The sequence below is a fragment of the Equus przewalskii genome, chromosome 28 (assembly GCF_037783145.1).
Source record: "Equus przewalskii isolate Varuska chromosome 28, EquPr2, whole genome shotgun sequence".
Classification (NCBI taxonomy): domain Eukaryota; kingdom Metazoa; phylum Chordata; class Mammalia; order Perissodactyla; family Equidae; genus Equus; species Equus przewalskii.
In genome coordinates, this window is record NC_091858.1 from 34,129,075 (window position 1) to 34,145,180 (window position 16,106).

The window sequence follows — 16,106 nt, forward strand, 5'->3', positions numbered from 1 at the left end:
TTATATCCTTTTCTTTTCTCTTTCTATTTCAATTTGGGAAATTTCTATTGACCTGTCTTCGAGCTTAGTCTTATGTTGACCATGTCAGTCTCCAGTTGAACCCATCACAGGCATTCTTCATATCTTAACAGCTTTATTATATCTGAACCTGATTCTGATGTTTGCTTTTTCCCTTCAGGCTGTGCTTTTCTCACCTTTTATTAGGCCTTGTAACTTTTTGCTGAAAGATGAACAAGGTGGATTGAGTAACAAGAGTTGAGCTAAGTAGGCCTTTTAGTGTGGGATTTGTGTTAATCTGCCCATGACTTGGGCTGTGTGTGCTGTTTGCTATAGCTCTATGTGCGAGAGATTTCAAATTCTCTAGTGCCTGGTTTGGTCTCCCTTTGACTATGGACTTCCCCAAATAAGCCTTCTTAGAGACAGTCTGTGTCTTATAGCTCTTTCAGCTAAGAACCACTGGATGCCCATTGATGTGGTGGTAAGGTATGGGGAAAGGAAAGTGTTCAAAAATCCTATGATTAAATTTCAGTATTTCAGTGCCCTCTTGTCCCTGGGCTGTGTCCTTCACAAATATTTTTTAGCTTCCTTCTTCCCTTAGATGATACAGGGAAGGTCAAGGAGCCTGGAGTGGAGAAATTCTGCTTTCCCAGTTGGGGAAAGTCTCAAGTCTTTTTCACCAGGATGTATGCCTTTGTTATGGAGGATGCTCTGAGTGTATTTAACAATGGTTGATTTTCCCAGGACCCCTGCCAAGACCAACAGGGATCATTCTTGGCTGGAGTTCCTGGTGAGGAACCTAGTACAGATCCTGCCTATGATAGTATGGCAGCACCTTAAAACTGAGGCCCCCAGGAATTCCTTACTCTCAAGATAGTCCATATTGTCTCCAGTAATTCATCAAAACTGCCATTTAAGTGTCCATAACCAATTTGGCTGTAGCAGCTTCTGTTCCTGGCAAGCAGATGTTAATGTGGCTCTCTGGACTCACCCGTCTCTGTAGATTTTGAGTGCGGGTTTGCTTTGTGACCTCACTTCTCTGATGCATCCAAGAAAAGGTATTGATTTGTCAGCCTTTTCTGAAGAAGAATAGGAGGGATGGCTTCCAAGCTTTTTACATGTTAGATCTGATACCGGAAGTATCACCAGGATGCTCTTATCCTCCCTCCATCTGGACAAAGTGACAGGTCTCTGCACAAATAGCATTGCTTCATGCCTCTGGAGTGCTGCAAATATTTCCTGTAAATTTCCCCATGCTGTGTGCCTTTGGAAACCCATCTTACCTTTGGTGTCTAAGATCATATGAAACCCTGGAGTCTCCTTATTGATTTGATCACTCCTGTCTTCCCTTTCTTGGACCCACACTGATGAGCATAAACTAGGCACATCTTGAAGCTTTACTTCTCATTTGAAAAATATGGGTTTGTACTTTTAAAAATATTATTTACCCCCTTTAGATAGTTCTAAGTGAACATGTTACTCTGGCTTTGTTTTGGTTAGCTTAATGGAACTTGCTGGACTAAATCAGCAAAGTTACTTTCAGAATATGTGATTGATGTGGAAGTACAAATATACTGTACATTATATTAAAAATTAATACAAGAATGCTGATTTTTTTAGGAATGATACCTATCATCTTTAAGAAAAAAACTTTTTTTCTAATTATCACTTTCAGCATTGTACAGAATTCTCATATTTAAGTTAAAAAGTTATAAAAATAATATCAAATGACACATTGAATTTGGAAAAGTAATACTCCAGGTCATTTGTATTAAAAACTTATAGATAGATATTTTTAATAAAAATATCACTGTTTTTGGAAAAAAATTTAAAATATGCTTAGTTACCAATGAGTTCATATTTGTAATTTCTGCTAAAATCTTGTATTTCAGAAGCACTTCCCATAAGTTTCAAATCTTAATAGTAGTCAAATTATGTTTATATAATATCACATTGTTTGTTTAGATAAGACATTTTAAATCTATGATATCTTTCTATCTGACTTTAAATATTTCTTAGTTCACATATTTCACGTCATCAAATAAAACAACACTTATCTTATTTAAAGTCACAAACATAGTGTATCTTTTTCCTCACTTCAAATATACGGATGCCATTAGAACAATATTGAAATACTATACATTCTATATGTAGTACATATGTAATTAATATGAATCAATAAAGTATTTTGTTAATATATAATACATCATTTTATATGTCAAGACAAGACTATGATTCTTTTTTTACTTTCAGGAGAATTCTTAGCTAAACTTTTACCCAAACCCTTGGTCTTAAGTATGAAGTAACATGAAGTCTTTACAGTTGAATGACAGAATATGTTCCAGTTAACAAAGATATTTAGACATAGAGCAAGCAATAGTCTACTTCTAAAATAAAAGTATGTAGCAGAAAGCTAGCAAGTGAACCAAGAAAGTTTAGTGTTAAAATCTCTGTAAACAGCCATAAACACACAATAAGTAGCAAAAATCTTTTAATGTACACTTCTAAGAGACACAATATAAAAGAAACAAAAAATGAGGCTAATGGGAAAAATCAGATAAATGTTATTTTAAGGATAGATATGGATGCAATTTGTAACTAAGATGGAATTTTTGAGAGAACAGATCAATGTACATGCATTTTGCAGCAATGAAGCTGTTCTAAAGCTATTTAAGTATGCAGGAAAATAAAAACGTTTTGATGAAAAAGGTATTAAGAAAGTTTTCTCTGTTCCAATGTTAAATTCTTTGGAAGATATTGATTTAAAGTTAACCTCTCAGTAGTTAAAATATTTTAAGTAAAAAAAGTAGAAAAGATCTATATATCCACACTTTTCCCAATTACTTAACTTTTATCTGCAATAATGTCCCAATGTTATCACCACGTTTCAATTTGGTATTAATAAAACCCCATCTTGCCATATTCTAATACACTTTTGCTCTTCATTAAAACATGGCTTTTAATTTAAATCTAAAATACTTTCAGACCTCGAAAAATTTCAGAATTTCAGATTTAAATTAAAACTTACTTATTTTTTCTTTATAAAAAGAGAAATGTTTTATCATAGCTTCATAACCTCTAGACTCATTCACAGCTGTGTATTACTTTTTTTAGTATGGCTGAGATACAACAATAAGGTCTTAGTCTGTATTCTCATGGAGCTTTGGTCTGACAGTGAGGAAACATGGTGAACAAGTTTCTCTGTTATAACAGGAGAAATACGTACTATTATCAAAGCATGAGTGAAGGGGATCTCATGAAGTCTGAAGTGTCAGAATAACATCTTCAGGAAGAGCTATTACAGTTGAAACTTGAAGCATCAATTACGTTCCTCTATCTTTTCAGGGGCTTGGCTGAAGAACAGCCTAGAGAAAGGAACCCCCCTGTTCTCAGCTCCAGAGATAATGGGACCTCCCTGAGTTGAAAGAAAACTTTATATTCATGAACAAAGAAAGCAAGGTCAAGAATACCCAGAAATGAAGCTAGAGAAGTAACTGAGGGATATAGTGTAGGGATTTGCAAGTCATGTTAAGGATTATAGATTTTATCTTTAGCTGTGTCAAGACACAGTGAGATTTGCATATACAGACACAAAAATAATCACTCAAACTGTTGCAGTGAGAAAGAATTGATAAAAAACCTGTGTAAAGAAATCTTACCTAAGAAGAAAGAACAATTTACATGAGGTCATGTATACAAAGGATAGCCATGATTTTTCTGATTGCTCTTAAAATTCTGAAATCCATAGTTAACCTAAATCCAAAATTTAATTCTTGTCTTTAGACACTTCCCACATAATGCAAAGAAAGCAAGAATGCTTTAACTTCCACCATCTTTGCCTTGGCTTATATGCAGCATTCATCTGGTATTTTAACTCTATTTCAATATTTAAAACATTGTTATTAAAATATAACATACATGCAAAGATGTACATAGCACAAACAAATGACTTTGATGGATTTTAATTAATTATTAATCTATTCATGTAATTAGAAATTAGATCTGGAAACCTCACTTTACCAGCATTCCCGAGAGCCCTTCCTTCTGCCTCATTCCAGCCTGTAGCCTTTTGTATGTTACTACTATCTGAATTCTGTATACAAATAGAATCATACATCATTTTTTCTCTTTTGTCTTTTTTGCTCAGGATTATATTTTGACATTCATTACATATGGTTGCATGAAGTTGAAATTCATTAATTCTCCTCACTATGTATATATCATTTTGAAAATATAGCACAATTTATTTATCTAGTCTACTGGATAAATAAAATTGGTGCCCATTAACGGCCATTAATTATTTTATTTTGGGACTATTCACGTCATGCTGCTAAGAACATTCTGGTACACGTCTCTTGGTGCACGTCTGTACCCATGATTGTTAGATATGCATCCAATAGAAAAAAAAATAAAAATGAAATAGTGAAAAAGGAAAGATAACTCAAAAGGTCAGAGCTGAGGCTTCAGAGATCTGAGCTGAGAGCCATGGAAGAGTCTTTCCAGGCCTTGAAATCTAGTGGAGTTTGCTCAGCTGGATTTCAAAACTGCTTTGCAGCAGCAACTTCTTTTACCTCTCACTTCCATGCTTTTTGGACCACTGTGTCTATAACTATTATTTTATGCCTGTTTCACGATTCTATGTTCAGAGTATTGGAGGCTAATCCCTTGTCTGTTAGTTTTAAAGGTTCACAAATGGAGAAGAATTAGATCCCAGGAGATTTAATATCCAAGAGCTTCTTCTATACTTGCGTTTAGGAGGGATGTGAATCTTTGCGAGCAGAGAGTATGCTGCACTAGGCAAATTAGTGGGGAATTACTGCAAACTTATCCCTAGTAATCAGGGCTGAGGCAAGGACACCTACTATCACTATCACAAGTACTATTTAACAATGCTTAAGAGATTCTCATCAGTTTTGCTTTTCATTTGAATCTTTAGAGTTTTCTACACATAAGATTATGTCATTTGCAAACAGATAATTTTACTTCTTCCTTTCCAATTCAGATTTCTTTTATTTACTTAGTTATTTATTTTTGCATAATTGCTGTGGCAGGACTTCCTGTACTGTGTTGAATTGAAGTGGTAAGAGTGAGCATTGTTACTTTATTCTTGATCCTATATGAAAAGCTTTCAGTTTTTCACCATGGAGTATGATGTTCCCTGTGGGCTTTTCATAAATGGCCTTTAGTATGTTGACAGAGTTTCATTCTATTCCTAGTTTGTTGAGTATCTTATTATGAAAGTATATTGGATTTTATCTATTGCTGTTTCTGTATCAATTGAGATAGCCATGTGGTTTTTGTCCTTCATTCTGTTGCTGTGGTGTACTGAATTGACTTATTTGCATATATTTAATCATCCTTGCATTCAGAGGATAAATCCACAGTTGGGTCATGGTGTAAAATCCTTTTAATGTCCTTTAGAATTTGATTTGCTGGTATTATATTGAGGAATTTTTATCAAAATTCTTCAGGGATATTGACCTGTAGTTTTTCCTTTTCCTTGAAATATCTTTGTCTGGCTTTAGAGTCAGGGCAATGCTCATAAAAGGAATTTGGAAGTGTTTTCTCCTCTTCATTTTTTTTTGGAAGAATTTGAGGAGGATTCGTGTTAATTCTTATTTAAATATTTGGTAGAATTTTCCAGTGAAGACATCTAGTCCTGGGCCTTTGTTTGATGGGAGGATTTTGACTACTGATTCAACATCTTTACTAGGTATAGGTCTAAAACAATGGAAACTTATCTTGTGTTTCTGCATCAACAGACTCAATATTGTTAAAATGTTTATACTACCAAAAGCAATCTACAAATTCAAATCACTCCCTATCAAGATCACAATGGAATTTTTTTTTAGAAGTCAAAAAAATATCCTGAAATTCATATGATATCCTAAGGAACCTCAAATTTTCAAAACAATCTTGAAAAGAAGAACAAAGCTGGAGGTCTCACACGTCCTGATTTCAAAACATATTGTATAGCTGCAGGATTCAAAACACTGTGATACTAGTAAAAAGATGGATTCGTTGACTAATGGAACAGAATAGACAGCCCAGAAATAAGCCCATGTATCTATGGCCAGACAATTTTTGACAAGGCTGCCAAGACCACAAAATGGGGAAAAAGGCGTCTTTTTAACAAACAGTCTTGGGAAAACTGGATATCTGCGTGCAAAAGAATGTAGTGGGACCCTTACTTTACACCGTATACAAAAGCTAGCTCAAAATGGATTAAATACTAAAGCTAAGACCTAAAACTCTGAAATTCCTATAAAAAACATAGGGGAAAGTTTTTATGACATTGGATTTGGCAATTTCTTCTTGGATGTAACACCAAATGCACAGATAACAAAAATAAAAATATACAAATAGGGCTACAGCAAACCTAAAAGCTTCGCACATCAAAGGAAACAACCAACAATGAAAAGGCAACAGATGGAACAAGAGAAAATAATGGCAAATCATACATCTGATAAAAGGTTAGTATCTAGAATATATAAAAAACTACAACTGAGCAACAAATAATCAAATAACTCAATTAAAAGTGAGGAAAAGATCTGAATAGACATTTGTTTAAAGAAGATACAGATGGCCAACAAGCATATGAGAAGATGCTCAACATCACTAATCATTAAAGAAATGAAAATCAAAACCACAATGAAATATCACCTCACACTCATTAGAACGGCCCTCATCAAAAGATCGTAACAAGTGTTCAAGATGTGGAGAAATTGGAACCCTTGTGTGCTGCTGGTGAGAATATAAAATGGTGCAGCTGCTATGGAAAACAGTACGGAGGTTTCTCAAAAAACTAAAAATAGAACTACCATGTATACTCAATTCTGGGTGTACATCAAAAAGAATTAAAAGCAGGAACTCAAGAAGATATTTGCACATCCACATTCATTGTAGCCAAGAGGTATACACCCATGTTCATCAAAGCCAAGAGATGGAAATAGCCCAATGTCCATTGACAGATGGATGGCTAGATACAGAAAATATGGTATACTTATATATACACAATGGAATAATATTTGGCCTTAAAAAAAGGAAAATCCTGTCACATGCTACAGCATTGATAAACCTTGAGGACATTTGCCAAGTGAAACAAGCCAGTCACAAAATGATAACTACTCCATGACTCCACTTCTGTGAGATATCTAGAGTAGTCAAAACAAAGGAATTGAAAGTAGAACGATTGCCACGGGCTGGGGGAAGGAGAAAATGGGGGGATGTTGTTTGATGGGTAGTGAGTTTCAGTTTTGCAAGATAATGTTCTAGAGATCGGTGACACCAGAGTGTGAATAAAGTTAACACTACTGAACTGTGCATTTGAAAATGATTAAGAGAGTAAATTTTACGTAATGTATTTTTTACCACAATTTTTTTAAAGTTTCCTTTCCTGTTGAATTGATTTGGTACTTCAATTGAAAATCAGTTAACCATATATGTGCAAAAAGAATTTAAATAGCCTAGAAAATAAAATATCTGGGAATAATTCCACTGGGAAAGCAGCAAACCTACACACATAAAAGTAAAGACATTACTAATAGAAATTAAAGAAGAAGCTTAAATAAGTGGAGGGATAAAACCTGTTCAGGTATTAGAAATCTGGATATTGTGAAGATCCCAGTTATTGCTAAATTAATTTATAGATGTTACACAGCTTCAAAATAATTCTTGAGACATTATATTGAAATTGAAAGAGTGATCTTAAAAATTTTAGTGTGATTTAATAAAATTTTGATGTATTTAATTCACCTTATGGTTTTTGATATACATCTTTCTGTCTATGAATATATAAATCAGCCTAATTATTGTAGGCAACTGCATCGTATGCCTTGATATTGTCATACTGTAATTTAACAATTGTTATTAATAACTATTTAGATTTCACATGTGTAGTATATCAAATAGCGGTTTCCTCTATATTAATGCATGCGTATATTTTTCAGTGTGTATAAGTGCTACTTAGGATATATTCATAGAAGTTGAATTCTTGATTTAGAATAAATACTTTACATTTTGCTAAATACTGGAAAAGAAAAAAATCCTCCATAATACATTGTCAAATACTATCCTACCATTTGTTCTGTTCCAGTTGTTCTCAACTGGAGGCACTTCCCTGCTACCCTGGAGGGACATTTTGCAATATCTGGAGACATTTCTCACTGGCGCTACTTTAGGTGAGGGCATGCTTCTGGCTTCTAGTGGGAAGAGGCCAGAGATGCTGCTAAACGTCCTACAATGCACAGAACAATCCTGCAGAATAAAGAATTATCTAGGTCTGTATGTCAGTAGTGCTGAGAGTGAGAAACTCTGCTTTCAATTAGTTCTCAGTTTGTGATCTAGCACATTTCATGGGTATTTTTGAATCTAGGCTTCAAAACCATGTAAACTTGGATTTATGATCATACATTTTTAAGGAACAATGTTCATGTTTTGTTTCAACCAGAATCAAGGATGAGCCTATGGCCACAGCTCGCTTATCCCTATGGAGCCATGTTTCCTTTTAACATCTGAAAAATTATCTTACTTTTCTTTCAGCTGTCCAAACTTCACAATTTTTTCTGTATTTTAAAAATTCCGCAGACTTTTAAATTGTGTTCTACCAGGAGTAATTTTTACATACACCTGAGTACACCTAAATAGGTTGATTCTCTATATGAACAGTTTGCCGTTAATCTATATTGATGTCCAACTCTGTATCTATATCTATGTATCAATAGCCGTATCTATATCTACCTATATTTTATCTAACTGACCATCAGTTTATAGCAGAGATTTTAAAGTTCTGGACGTTACCTAGATGCCATAATCAATGTTGATGTTTCACATATTTTGAGATTTGTATCCGCCATTCCTTTGGCTATGTGAATTTGAGAAAGCCACTCCCCTTTCAGGCTTCATCTGCTGCCTCTTCAGTAATATTGAGATAACAATATCTCCTGCCCAAATCACAGGATTTTATTGAAATGTCAAAACACTTTCATGAATGTCTCAGATGAGACAACATATCTGAATTAGCTTTGAAGAGTCTGGTATTTAAATGCAGCATTATTATTGATTTGGGAAACATGATGAAATTGCCTTATCACCTCTAAGGTTGCTCTTGAGTCCATGACATATTTTACTTCAAGTCATTTTCGTCTTTCTCTAATGAGTAGTCTTTCTCCAGGGAACAAGAGTTTGAAACTGAGAACTGACAGTTATTGTTTGATGAAATCTTAAATAAATGTATGTTTGAGGACATTACGTTAGTGCACTATCAAGTGGTAGAAGCACATACTTTTATCCTTTAATTATCCTCTCTTTATGAATTAACTAGGGAATCACCATGTTATACATAATCTGCATGTTAATATCAAATATAGTCTCTATGATTTTGTTAAAAATCCCTCTGTACATGCTGTTTGCACTAATTTTCTTCCTAACGGCATCACATTTCATCCAATCACACCCAAATAAACTATAGTGGAGGCTGCAATTCCCTCTCACCACCGTTTATGGTGATTTCAATTTTAGTGAGGATTTTAAATGTGTGCAAAAAATATGCACATAAAACAGTGAAAGATGCAACTCATAATATGTTCCTATGTTCCATATATAATCATAATTGAATTGCCTTTTCTAGTTCATGCTTATGATCTGTGCGTAGCAGGAAATTTTCATTCACAAAATGGGGGCTGGTGATAATATTTTCATAAAATGTAGAGAGTTACTTAGCACAACATATAGATTTGGAAATACATCTTTTTATACCTGTGAACACATTTCCTCTGATGTGCTATATATGCCAGCATTTTTTTAAAAAAACAGTTTTGAACTCATAAGTTTTGCAATAACCAGAATAATCTAGAAATGCCATGGAATCAACTAGTTGTCAGATTCTTTCATTCCTTATTCGTTTGTTTAATGTTTGACTTTGAAATAAATTCTGTCACAAAAAACATTGTAAAAATAGTACAAGGAATTCCTTATAATCTCAACAAGATTCTCCAGATATTAGCATGATTATGTTTTCCTTATTCCCTTATCATTCTCTCTCTCTTTCATCTCTCATCTTCTCTCCATCCACGTGTCTTCCCATCTTTACCTCTACTCTCATTGCAAGGTACGTTCCTCAGGCCTACTTTGTAATTCAATATTTCAGTCTTAAGCCTGAATCCTTCTCTTATGAATATTTGCATTGATTTTTATTTTTGAATATGAATGCAATGTTATTTTCTAATTTTAGAAAAATTCTCTTATTATCAGTTTGAGCCTTTTTTTTTCAAGACAGCAGCTTCAAATTATTTTTGAAGAAATATTCTAATTATTATTAAAAGAAAACAACGTCAAAAAATATGTTCCACTGATTCCCAAAGTGACTGTTTCAGTATGACTAGTTTTTGAATCTTAAGGACCTGAAGGTTCTTTCTTTTTAATAGTCTGGTGACAATTATTATTTTAATCATATTATAGGTTAGAGTGTAGCCAAGAGAGCCACATAGGTTACTTTAAAAATTTAGTTACAATGAGGAAATAAACTTTAAAAAAAACAATTGGGGGCCAGGTGCATGGCCCAGTGGTCAAGTTCGCATGCTCTGCTTTTGTGGCCCAGGGTTCACCGGTTTGGATCATGGTTGTGAACCTTGTGCTGCTCATCAAGCCACGCTGAGACAGTGTCCTACATAGAAGAACTAGAATGATTTACAACTAAGATATACAACTATGTACTGGGGCTTTGGGGAGAAAAAAAAACAAGAAAGGTTGGCAACAGATGTTAGCTCAGAGACAGTCTTCAAAAAAAAATTTTTATTTTAGCTTCTTCTTGCCAATCTGGATATCTGAAAGTTTGTAGTGGGAGCAACAGAGCCATGTGTCCAAGAGTGAGCTTTCAGTGCAAGTGTTTCAGTGTTCCTTCATTCAGGAACAATCACTGCTCGACCCAACATGGACAGTGACTTAATTTTGGGCTTGTGGTAGCTGCTCAAAATCTCCACCTGCACTTGTCACCTGTGTTGGCAGTTGACTCTCACAGCAATGTCTCTTCTACTAAGGCTGGAGCCTGTTCAGAGACTTGAGAATCTCTGGGTCATTGTTAAGATGGCCCAGAGTTTGCAAATAGGGTTCTAACTGGATGGAAACACATGACAACGTGCTCTCCTGGTGGGTGGTGGGTGAATTTCAGTAGCTCCTCCACTTTAGGCTCCAAGATTTACCGCTAATATTCCTCAGCAGTTCTGGAACGTTTGTAGAAACTCTTCCTGGATTTGCAGCCGTCATAAAGAGTGTTCTTTTTCACACTGTTTATGTGCTGCCAGTGGACAGCTGGGAGGAAGCCCTCAGACATAGGCTAATGCCATCGTCTGGGTCCAGGAAGCTTTCTGTGTTTTATGTCTCTGCTGAATGGGAAGAGCAATTTAATTACTTTACACTTCATGTTAATTATGTTGTTAATTACATTCAAGGCTACAGAAATCTGAACTAAATATTCAGAAACATGTTCCAGCCCCTACTTTAGGGAAACCAATTATCTCTCTGAATGTTGAATCTCTCTTCGTTCTTTGCATCCCTGACATAGCATTGTCCTCATATTCACTTCTAGCTCCTCTTCATGTTTAGGAAAAATTTCAAAGAACTTCTCAAATTTTCCCTCTTTCACCAACTGGCATGTGACATACTGTTCCCAATGCAATTTTAACTACTCATTGCAGTGCATTTTCCCTATTGTTCCTGGTTTTTGCTCTTTTTTGTTCTTTTCTCTCAGGCAGATCGCTTGTTATCCCAGTCTGTTATCTTCTTATTTCACTTTTCATTTACTGTGGGATAAAATATGTAATATTTTCAATTTTTGAGTAAATAACAGATTGTCTCAAATATATTTTTAATATAAATTTGTTGCAATATGTTTTGAACAATTTATAAATCCTGTATTTTCTTATTTTATAATTTTACAAGGTCTGAGTTTCATGGTGTTAATGTTACTTACCCTGTAATGATGAAAGCCTGAAATGGGGAAATGATACCCACCCATCAGAATAGCTCAAGAGAAAAGACTGACAACAGTTAGCATTGGTGGGGTTGTGGGCCAGTTGCATCTCTTAGCTATGACTGGATCAAGGGTATTCATTTGCAACCATAGACATGGTCTATGAAAACTGATTATCACATACACTATGTCCCAGAAATTTCACTTCATGAAGTATATGTATGTATTTATCAAAAAAAGATGTAATGTGCATAGCAGCATCTTTTCAAGTGTTTGAAATATGTACACAACTCAAATGTCCATCAACAGAAGAAAGGATATAAAATATTGTGTGGTATTCGTACAAAGGAGATTCGTATCTCCTATACAGCAATGGAGAGTAATTAAATTACAGTTACGTGTAGTCAAATGAATGGATCACAGGACCATAATGTTGACAGAAAGAAACTATATACCAAAGAATACATGTAACAACACAAATCTATACCGTTAGAAGTCAGGATAGTGAGGACTCGGGTGTGAGCGTGTACAGACCCGTGAGGTATTATAGTGACTGAAGGGGTGCCCAAGGGGCTTTTGATGTTTTGGTATCATTCAGTGTGCCAGTTTTACAGTTGTGTTCATGTGAAAAATAATCAAGGTTTATATTTATGATAGTTGTATTTTCCTTCTCTGTCTCTTTCTCTCTATGTATATGTACACATATAGAAACATATATAGTATTTTAATTAAAAATTTACATTGATAATGCATATTTTTAAAAAGTGTGCCACCTCCTGACTCGCAGGTACAATCCAGCAGTTCAGAGTGCTGAGATTCCTTACCTCTGTGTTATAGAAAATTTTTCATTTGAATGAATAATTTTAATAGTAAAATGAATTAATATATTTATATTATTTATATTAACTTTTATATTGCAGGAGTTCATTTTAATAATAGTAATAGTTGGATGTAATTGAATATTGATTTTAACATTTAACTGTCCAAAATTCTGCCAAAGTGTTTATCACATGCCCTTTTACACGCATGTACACACACACACACACACACACACTCCTTAATCTCTCAAGTTACACAGACAAACCTCTTGGAAGGGTTGTCTACACACTTTCCATCCACTTCTTCAACCTGTTTTGATTTTGGATCCTGTCTGTGCTATTTCAACCAAACAGCTTTGGCTAAGATCATTTGCAATGTTTACACTGCAAAAATAATGGCCATTTGAAAATTACTGTTGTACTTGAACCCCTCCCAACATTTTGTGACACTGATTTCTCTTCTTGAAAGTTTGATCTTGCTTTCTATCACCTAACAGGCTCCTTGTTTTCTTTCAGGTTACCCCTTCATTGTTTACGGTGCAACGTATTGAGTGTTGTATTTTCTGAGTTCAGCCTGAGGTCTTTCCTCTTCTCATGCGTTACACTCATGCTAAGAAATGTCAACCGGACTCATTTCTGCATGGTATTACTAACTCCAGGGTGTATATCTCAAGCCCTATTTTTATCAATGCCCTAGACCATTATATTCAACTGCCTAATTTAATTTTCTCTTTGATGTATCTAAGGTTCAACAAAGACAAAACTGAACTCATGTTCTTCTCTGGCCTCTTCTTGTTTTATATATGTCGGAGAAAGACTGCATTATATATCCCGTTGTTCAAATCAGAATCCAGAGTGTCAGTCCTGGCATCTTCTTCTCCTTCACCTCCAGCAGTTCCCTGCTCTGTTCCTCACCCACCATGAAGTCCAGTGAACTGCACCTTCTAGAAGTTTCACATCTCACTTTGCCCTCAGTCCCTCCCACCAGCTCCTTCCAAGACAATGGCAACTCTTATGTCATCTCCTGAAATCAGTTCCCACCTGATTTCCCAGTATCTATCTTGCCTTCTTCCAAGTCCTTCCCCACAATACTGCTCAAAGATCTTTTTAAAACTCAAATCTAGTATTTTCAATCCTTTAATTAAAATGTCTGGGTGTCTTCAAACTGCTCTTTCAATAAGTCTGAACTCTTTAAGACATCTACATATTATGGCCCAACCACCACTCAGGCCTTCCCTCCTACCTCACAATCCGTGCTTGGTCTCCAAACACAGTAATTTATTTTGTTTAAGTCTCTGCTTGGTGCCTTGACCTCCTGTTACAGGTATTTGGGCACTTTATATCCTCTTTCTGGAGCAATCTTTATTACTTCTTATTTGCTTAGATAAAAATTTTAGTTAGCCTTTAGCTCTCAGTTTACCATTCATCATAACTTAAACATTTACCAACCTCTCTGACTAAGTCAGATCCCTACTCATACACTTTCATAGCACTGTGCATTCCTTTCCCCCAGCACTTAGCATACTTGCAAATTAGCACACAGAGGTTACCCACAGATAAGCTAAGGTGACCAGTGCTGCTTCTGCTCACATTTTCACCACCACCCCCCACTCTCCGGCCACCAGCACAAGGGCAAGCATGCAGAGAAAGCTGAGTAAATATGTGTTTAATGGATGTGCCACCAGATAGCAATATAAGGGAAGAGACAGAGATCAGACTATGGCAAATTCCTGGATGAGCTTTGGTTTTTTTCTGCTTATTTTTGTTTATCTTTATTTTTGTTACCTGTGCTCTGCTTTCTCATTTTTCTATCGGGTCTCACCTGTATTCAGTATGTCTTCAGTCTTTGGTCTTCTTTCCAACGTTGCTGCCTACTGAATCTAGCAGAATTCAAATACCACCTCCAAGCTTTGGTTGTTTTCCAGTTGTCTGTACTCATAGACTGACAGGTGTCAGCTTCTGATGGCTCTGGATCTCTAGTAGCAAATATATTTCAAGAATAAGTGATTCCCCTCTACCCATAACTCATTATTATTCCTCCCAAGTGGGGCATGCTAGTGGGAATCTGACAGTACATGCTCTACTTGACTGCCATACACAGGGATGAATTCTCAGGAAGAAAATATTCTCTATGATATAAATATATTTATTCAAATTGGTCAATTTGCATTATATTTAGAAGAATTTTCCCCAACTTTGATAAACGTGCATGCACCCTTTGAAGTTTGGACTTGGGAACAGTTTATTCTCTGTTTTGTTGTTGCATTCTTTGTTTCACTTTGGATCTGAAGTTGAGAGGTTAGTTATAATCTTAAGTCAGTATTTTGCACTAAAAAGGTAAATCGTGTGCTTTCTGGAAGGACTGAGATGTTTGTATGAATTTAAGTGGCTTGAATATTAGGGAATGAAAGCATCTCCAGGAATATAAGCATGTGATTTTTATTTCAAGATTTATATACCACTTGTATTAGTCAGGTTCTCCAGACAAATTGAACCATGAGAGAGAGAGAGGGAGAGTTTAAGAAATTAGCTCATGTGATCATGGGGGCTGGCAGGTCTGAAATCTGCAAGGTAGGGGAAATTCCAGCAGGAGTCGATGTTTCGGTCTTGAGTCCGAAGGCAGTCTGGAGGCAGAATTCCTTCCTCTTCAGATGCCTCAGCCTTCTCTCTTAAGGCCTTCAATTGCTTGGGTGAGACTCACCCATATTATGCAGGATAATCTGCTTTGCTCAAAGTCTGCTGATTAAAATGTTCATCATATCTAAAAAAAATCTTCATAGCAACATCTAGACTATGACCAAAAAACTGGTCACCATAGCCTAGCCAAGTTGACATAAAGTTAACCATCAGGCACTGAAATACGAAAACAATATTATAAATATTTATAACTTTTTGTTCTTGAAATTTTTTACACATCTTTGCACTTCCAGAGGTATTTTGTGCCCATCCAGAAATAGACATTCCCTGATCCCATTTAAAGGGTATTTTACTGGTTTGTAGGTAACTGGGATATGAATAGAGACAAAGGTACCTGTGAACATGGGTAGAGTGGAAATAGAGTTGTTTTTGTTTTGTTTTGTTTTTCTTTTTTTAAGGTAGGCACCTGAGCTCACATCTGTTGCCAATCGTCTCCTTTTTCTTCTGCTCCTTCTCCTTCTTCTTATTCTTCTCCCCAAAGCTCCCCAGTACTTAGTTGTATATTCTAGTTGTGAGTGTTTCTGGTTGTGCTGTGTGGGAAGCCACCTCAGCATGGCCTGATGAGCGATGCCATGTCCACACCTGGGATCCGAACCAGTGAAACCCTGGGCCACCGAAGCGGAGTG

The 16,106-nt window shown here is 35.6% G+C and overlaps 1 long non-coding RNA gene across 1 annotated transcript in view; it reads left to right on the forward strand.

Moving 5' to 3' along the window:
• LOC139080073 (uncharacterized) overlaps positions 1 to 16,106 on the forward strand; it is a 263,385-nt gene that overhangs the window by 158,079 nt on the left and 89,200 nt on the right. The window lies entirely within an intron of this gene.